Consider the following 8,079-nt stretch of genomic DNA (forward strand, 5'->3'; position numbering starts at 1 on the left):
TCAACTACAATTTAACAACTACTAATTATAACTAAATTATGCTAAGATATTAAGTCTAGGTTGTATGCAAGATAGAGAAAAGCACTAGGGTCGTGGCATTTACCTAGGTGGTCAACTAACGGGTAGAGATTCCTAATACGAGAATGATGATTATGGGGCTTATGATATAACTGTTGCACGATAGCACTCACTCTCACACCTCTCGGTAGAAAGAATGATTTTGCCCAATTGACTCTCTCGAGACCAATTGGGTAGGCTAACAAACCAAGCAACTTAGGGTTCAAGTTGGGTAATTACTCTCTCGAGGTTTTACCCGTTAATTGGGACTACCATTCTCATAGATCCATCCCAATTCCTTGTTGGGTTAATTTTGGGAGTCATAGACACTCTTTCTCAAGAAGAGTCAAGACCCACAAAGCTAGACTTAGTGTTTGCAACCACCAAATCCAAGTGAAAACATAAAATTAACCGAAATATCAAACACCCAACATCATTCAAGCATTAAACAATCATACCCATTAATTACCCACACTAGGGTTGAGCCATAACCCTAGCTTATGGGTTTAGCTAGCCATGATAACAACAGAAATTGAAGAAGAAATAGATAAAATGAACATATTAATTAACTAGAATGTAAATCTACAGGAATCCACATTAAACAAGATGAAAATGTCCAAAATAGGCTAAAACTTTTGTCTCACGAGTGCAGCAGCTCTCTGGTATCTAATTCGTGCCCTAAAAATGGCAAATATTCTATTTATACTAAGTTAAGAAAAACCGGACAAAAATACCCCTGCGGGGTCCGTGCGGTCCGCACGAAGTTGACACGCGGCCGCACTGGGTTGCTTGACTTCTGAGACTTGCCTTCTGAAGATGTTGACGCGGACCGCACAATGATGAAGTGCGGCCGCATGATGACTGGCGCGGACCGCGTGAACTTGTAGTGCGGCCGCATGAGTGGCTTGTGATGGTCTCTGGAATTTTGTGGTGCGGACCGCGTGAACTTGTAGTGCGGCCGCATGAGTGGCTTGTGATGGTCTCTGGACTTTTGTGGTGCGGACCGCGTGAACTTGTAGTGCGGCCGCATGACATGATGGTGCGGTTCGCACCAAGTTTTGAATAACTTTGCTTTCATGATCTTTGACACTTGAGCAGGTTTCACTCCGTTTCGAGCCGATTTTTGACTTTCGTCATCTTGTTGCTCAAACCTGCAATCAAGCGTAACTTATAAGCATTTGGGTTTATTTTATGGCAAATCATACATAAAGCATAGGCAAGTATGGGCATAAAACGTGTTAATCACAGTTATCAGACTTGCACATACTGTTTAGGGTCTGATTAAAACTTAAAGGTTGAGGCAGACTGATTTATTACATAGTTTAGATAAGAAGCCCGAAGCAGGCCTACCTGTTGGTTGTAACTAACAAAATCTGATTCAGTTTATAAAATTTACCCTATGGTTTGCGTAGGTGTTGGACGAAGATCCTATAGGCATGATATATACTGATTTAAGAAACAATGAATTAAACTGAATACATACTGAATTAAGAAAAAGTTGTCAGTTATTAAAGAAAGGCGAGTTTAGCAAAATACCATAAGTTCTGCAACCGGTAAGGCATTATTACTGGTTTTAGACTTATAAGCGAGTGAGGCGATTCAAATTTGGTTAAAGATCCTATAGGCATGCTTTCTATGCGTTTGTTGACTTTAGAACACTTTTACAGACATGGAAAAACGCAGAAATCCTACAAACATGATATCTAGGTGTTGTATTTTTATATGAACATGATATCTAATTGCAATTGATTATTTAGGTCCTATAAACATGTTTGCTTAATGAAAGTGGATATGCAAGATTCAAAAAGACCTATAGGCATATTTTCTATATGTATATGCAGAATTCTGATTTCGAATAATTGTAGACATGGCATCTATATGAGAGAATGCAGGATTCCTACAGACATGGTATCTATGTGTGAAATGCAGAATTTAGGAATGTCTATAGGCATGTTATCTATATGAAAGTGTAGAAATTAAGAAACTCCTATAGGCAAGTTATCTATATGAGGGTGCAGAAATTCAGAAATAACCTATAGGCAAATTATCTATATGAGAATGCAGAAATTCTGAAACTCCTATAGGCAGGATATCTACCCCTTTGCATACATGGTTACCACTCCCTTTTTCACTATCCATCCCCAAGAGTTCTATTACAAAGTTATTACAGCCCAGAATGAAGATAAAAGAAAATACATCAGAAATTAAAAAGGTACAACCAAGGAGAGCCTGATTTAGGCTTCCAAGAGATCAATGTTTCAAAGCTTTTCGCTCATTTGCGGTGTGTCAGAGTTCCCTAAGAGTCTCATATGAACTCCGGGCAGTGCTTACACCCAAACGTATCACCAGATTAAGACATAGTACAGTGTGGAAAGGCCAGCCCTCAGGTGTCCAAGTTCAGAGGGAACTCAAGGTCCCAAGGCAAGGCTCACAAGAGGGGGCCAGAACTTAAGGACTAAGAGAGAGTGCAAGTGCAGAAGCAGAATTCTGAAAGGGGAAAGGGAAAGGGAAAACAACTTAAATCAGTACACATAAGGGTATAGGGGAATGGGGGGTTGCAAAAGGCAAAAACAGGCTGGTGGGCATACCCAGCAATGGGAGATGCTGGCACGCCCTTAGGCCTGTTAACACATATTGTTTAGAGGTTAAGATCCCCATGGATCAAACTTAATTCATGGACAACAACTTACATTGCCATGCCTCAAGTCATAACTCAAAACACATAGGGGTAATAGGGGTAGGGATTCATTACAAACAAATAAAAAGGAATCAACATGCTAGTTTAAATATTTAACTCTGCAGCAGCAGTAAAGTAGACATGGATACAAAAGATGTAATTAAACACATTGTGATGATGCTGAAGCTTAAATTAGGACATACCAGTTTCAAAGAAAAAAAATAGAGAAAAGCAATAGGTCTTGTGAACAGGCCACAGTGCAGGCAAAGAGAGAATACTATTATGAGTAAGTATGAGTTCAGAAGAGGTTGTGAATTGTGAAGTGAAGGATTGTGAATCGTGAAGTGAAGGATTGTGAATCGTGTCTTTGTGAAAAAGGGGCGTGCCTTTTATAGAGTAAAAATCAAGCAGAAATAAGGTAAGAAAATATTTGAAGAACTGATTGTCAATCAATTACACAAGACTGCCTTTAATTAAGGGATTCAGATTCAAACGGGTGAAAACCAATTAAGGAAAGAAATTGAATAAATACTTTGTGCACAGCATGCAATTAAGGGCACATACATAAAAGGGTTATTTAAGGACAGGGTTTTGAAGTACACGGTTTGTACAAATAAGGTAAGGAAATTAATTAACAGTCAGTACATCACAAGGTCTGAGATTTGTATGAATGAACCGAGTCAAAAAGATGGGAAAGGTTTTTTACTTAAGGGAAATCAGCAAACAATAGAAAGGGAATCAATTAGACCTATTTAGCAGGGATTCTGAATTAATCACAAGTTTGAAAACCACTTTAAAGGGAAGTTCCTCATATATAAGGAGCATACGAACATGTTAAGCATGAAAGAAAATTGTCATGTCATCAATAGAAAATCCAGTGTAGAAGAGCTTAGTAAAAATTCAGAATCATATGCAAACACGGATGTCCAAACTCGAAGTTGGTCTGAAAGAGTTAGGGGTTCTAAAAATAAAAACCCTAGTTCAAGCAAATCACGAAGCAAAGACGAGAGGGCAAGCAATTGAATCGAAAACATGTTTAGGGGTTTCAAAAAAGAACTGAAACTTCTAACATGCTTCTTTCAGCAATAGAACTCATGAGAAACATGATAGCAAAGTAACATGCAAACACAGTATAATGATTCGAAGCAAACAGAGTGGAAAAAACTAATTCGGAGCATAATGAGAAAAGACTGTTAAGAACAGTAGGAAAGCATGCTTAAGAGGATCTTTTAGAAGAAACTTAAACAAGGTTTAGTAGAAGGACAATAGCAAAACATTAAGAACACAGTAAAAAAATATAGTAGGTGAAACATACCAGAACATGGTAGAAGAAAATACCAGAACATAATAGAAAAGCATACGAGAACACAGTAGAAGAACATACAAGAACGTGATAGAAAAAAAACATAGGAGCACAGTAGAAAAGCATACGAGACCATAATATAGGAAAACACAGTAAGAGAAGCATATAAGAAACATGGTAAAAGAGAATACAAGAACAACACAGAGGCAAATACACACGAAAGAAAAGAAAGTCAGAAAACACTTGAACATTTTCAGAAAATCCTAGATCGGAAAAGAAAGGTTTTGAAAGTGATTTTTGAAAGAAAAGTTAGGAAAATCGTTTGAAAGCTCAGGGAAAGCGTAGATACACAATGGATCTAAAGAAATCGGAGAAAACCTCGAAGGGTTAGGGTTTCAGAAGAACCCTAGAGATGAGAAAGGCTTTGAAAGGTCACCGATCTAAGTCGGAGAGGTCAGAATCAGGCTTAAACAACCATGGTACGCCGGAGCAACGCCGGAGATGACCGTGGAACTCCGAATCGACAGAGGTCTGGGTATGAACCTTCAAGGTCAGGCCTTGAATCTTCAGAGATCATGCACGTAGGAGCCATAGGAGGCCGGTGTAGGACTCTCGTAGCCTTGGAGGCCATAGATTCCGGTGGATTTCAGGGCGGAGATGGTAAGAGGCGGCTAGGGTTTGAGAATATTCGAGAGAGTTTGAGAGAGTGAAGGGTTTCAGAGGCGGCGGGCTGGTGAAAATGATTAGGGTTAAGGGGGGTTGGTAAATTAAAAAAGGAAAGAATGAAGCGTGGCCGTTGATCATTTTGATCAACGGCCTGGATTAAACGGGGAGCCGGGCGGGTTGTATTTAATTGGGTCAGGGGCGGGTAATTTAAGAATTGGGCCGGGCAATTTGGGATTGAAATTGGGTTTAAATTGGGGGCTGATTTAGGCTAAAATTGAAATAAGTAGGGCTAGTGTTTAAATAGCCACTTTTCCCTTTTTATTTATAAAAAATAGTAAAATAATTTCTGGAAACAAAATTAAAGGCACTAAATTGACTAATAATATGTAAATATTAAATAAAAAATACCGGAATCAATTTTGTAAGTAAAAATGCAATTAAATCTTAAATAGGCTAATATTACAATTATATGCAATTTAGCTTTAAAAATACCAAATAAATTTAAAAAATATACAAAAATTACATTAGCTACATCTTAGCATAAATATAAAATACAATAAATGAATCAAAAAATAATAATTTGGGGAATAATTATTGGTTTTTTACTGGTGAAATAGGGCAATAAAATCGATTTAAAAATCTTTAAAAAATTAAAGAAAAAAATAGGAAAATTCTTGGACATACTTATATATGCGTTCCTATGCTATTTGAAAGGTAGTTTGTATATAAAAATATACATGGAAAAATTGGGTATCAACAGCTGCCCCTCTTTACCCAGGAAGGATGAAAGAGTTGTCGGGTAAAGATACGATGGCCAATTTTGACCGAATAAAATGGTTTGAAGAGATTTGACCGTGCTCTGGTTCCTGAGCTGCCTACATATCCCTAGTCTTACAGGAATCAGGCCGTATCTAGTTCAGGATCCGTCGGCAGAGTATGCCGATGGAGACCTTTCAAGAACGGACGCAATATTCAGGTTGGGATGAATAGTCAAGGTTTAGTAGGGCTGAGGGAACTAGAGCGGAATTCTCCTGCCGAGACGGCCGTTGCTCGCTGGTTTACCTGCAAATGAGCCATACAAGCATATATCGTGCGTAAATTTAAACATGATGCAAGTTCCCGTCGGACCATGAATGCTGTCTTTGGATGGTTAGGATGACGTCTTCAGACCATGACGTCCTAGGCCATGAAGCATATAATAAAGGATTCGCAGGCTATGAAATGATGCTCTCGGACTATGAGAATGATGCCTCCGAACCATGATGCCTTTGAATAATGATATGCAAAAGATTAAAGGGATCCTCAGGCCATAGCATGGTGTTCTCGGGCTATGAAAATGGTGCCTTCGAACGATGACGCCCTCGGATGATTTGGCGATCTTTCAGCCCATGAAATGCAGTAGGTGACGATCTTTCAGCCCATGAAATGCAATAGGTGGCGATCTATTAGCCATGTAGATGTAAATAAAGTGGCGATCTTTCAGCCATGCAGATATAAATAAAGTGGTGATCTTTCAGCCATGCAGATGTAATAAAGTGGTGATCTTTCAGCCGTGCAAATGTAAATAAAGTGGCGATCTTTCAGCCGTGCAAATGTAAATAAAGTGGCGATCTTTCAACCGTGCAAATGTAAATGAAGCGGCGATCTTTCATCCATGCAAATGTAAATAAAGTGGCGATCTTTCAGCCATCCAAATGTAAATAAAGTGGAGATCTTTCAGCCGTGCAAATGTAAATGAAGCGGCGATCTTTCAGCCATGCAGATGGAGGTAGAGCTTAACCTCGGAAGGCAGAATAGTAGCCTTATGCAATGCAGGAGATGCAGATGGAGACAGTGTTTAGTCTCGAAAGGTAGAATGGTAGCCTTATGCAATGCAGGAGATGCAGATGGAGACAGTGCTTAGTCTCGGAAGGCAGAATAGTAGCCTTATGCAATGCAAAATGCAGATGGAGACAGTACTTAGTCTCGAAAGGCAGAATGGTAGCCTTATGCAATGCGAGATGCATATGGAGATAGTGCTTAGTCTCGGAAAGCAGAATAGTAGCCTTATGCAATGCAGGAAATGCAGATGGAGACAGTGCTTAGTCTCGGAAGGCAGAATAGTAGCCATATGCAAGAGATAAATGGTAATAGAGTTTTCTTAGCTGATTGTGATATTGTGGTTGCTGGGGATATTATGTGCGGATAGCCACTGTGAATAGGTGCGATGGTTCTGAGAGTTGTGTTCCTGAAAAATATGAGTGTATAATATGCTTGATGATTTGGCGACTCGGGTGCCTGCATCCAAAGAAAAATCGTGAGTTTTGTAAAGGGGGAAGGTTAGTTCGTATCCCTACTGACTTTGCTTGACCTGCTCGGCTCTGTTTCGGTGATATCGGTATGTATCAATGGGGTAGCGTTGCTAAACAAAGCAGCTTTGATAATAAACATGCATGATTTTATAAAAAGATATGACATACGTATATAGTTAAGAAATAGCTTTTTAGATGAACCGACGACTGTGACGTGGTTCAGGACATTGCCACCTCTCCTGCTACGGAATTTTGAGGGCCTTCCTCAAAATTCTACCCCAGTTTAATGGGTTGACTTTTCTGACTGCTGCTAGCGATGATCGGCTGAAATTACTTCGGAATTTTGAGGGTCCTCCTCAAAATTCTGCCCCAGTTTCCAATTTCGGGGGAAATGAAAATTTTATTGAATTGTGACCGAACCCTTAAGGCTGCCTACATATCCCCTCTTAAACAGAATCAGGTCAGACGTAGTTCAAATTACATCATATAGGAAAACATAAGATTACACATAGTAACGCTTGACTGCATCTGAATTGATCGGTTTTGGCCAAACTTCTCCGTCCATTTCTGCAAGTATAAGGGCTCCTCCTGTTAGAACCCGGTGAACCATGTATGGACCCTGCCAGTTAGGAGAAAATTTCCCTTTGGCTTCATCTTGATGCGGGAAAATTTTCTTTAACACCAGCTGCCCCGGTGTGAATTGTCTCGGCTTGACTCTCTTGTTGAAGGCTCTGGACATTCAGTTCTGATAAAGCTGACCGTGGCAAACTGCATTCATTCTCTTCCCATCTATAAGAGCTAGCTGCTCGTAACGACTTTTCACCCACTCTGCGCCGTCGAGTTCTGCTTCCTGTATGATCCTTAAGGAGGGAATTTCCACCTCGGCGAGAATGACCGCCTCCGTACCATAAACCAGCATATAGGGGGTTGCCCCGGTTGATATGCGAACTGTGGTGCGATACCCCAATAAAGCAAATGATAGCTTCTCGTGCCACTGCTTATGCTTTTCTATCATTTTCCTTAGTATTTTCTTAATATTCTTGTTGGCGGCCTCTACGGCTCCGTTCATCTGAGGCCTGTAGGCT

This window comes from Nicotiana attenuata, unplaced genomic scaffold (assembly GCF_001879085.1).
Source record: "Nicotiana attenuata strain UT unplaced genomic scaffold, NIATTr2, whole genome shotgun sequence".
Classification (NCBI taxonomy): domain Eukaryota; kingdom Viridiplantae; phylum Streptophyta; class Magnoliopsida; order Solanales; family Solanaceae; genus Nicotiana; species Nicotiana attenuata.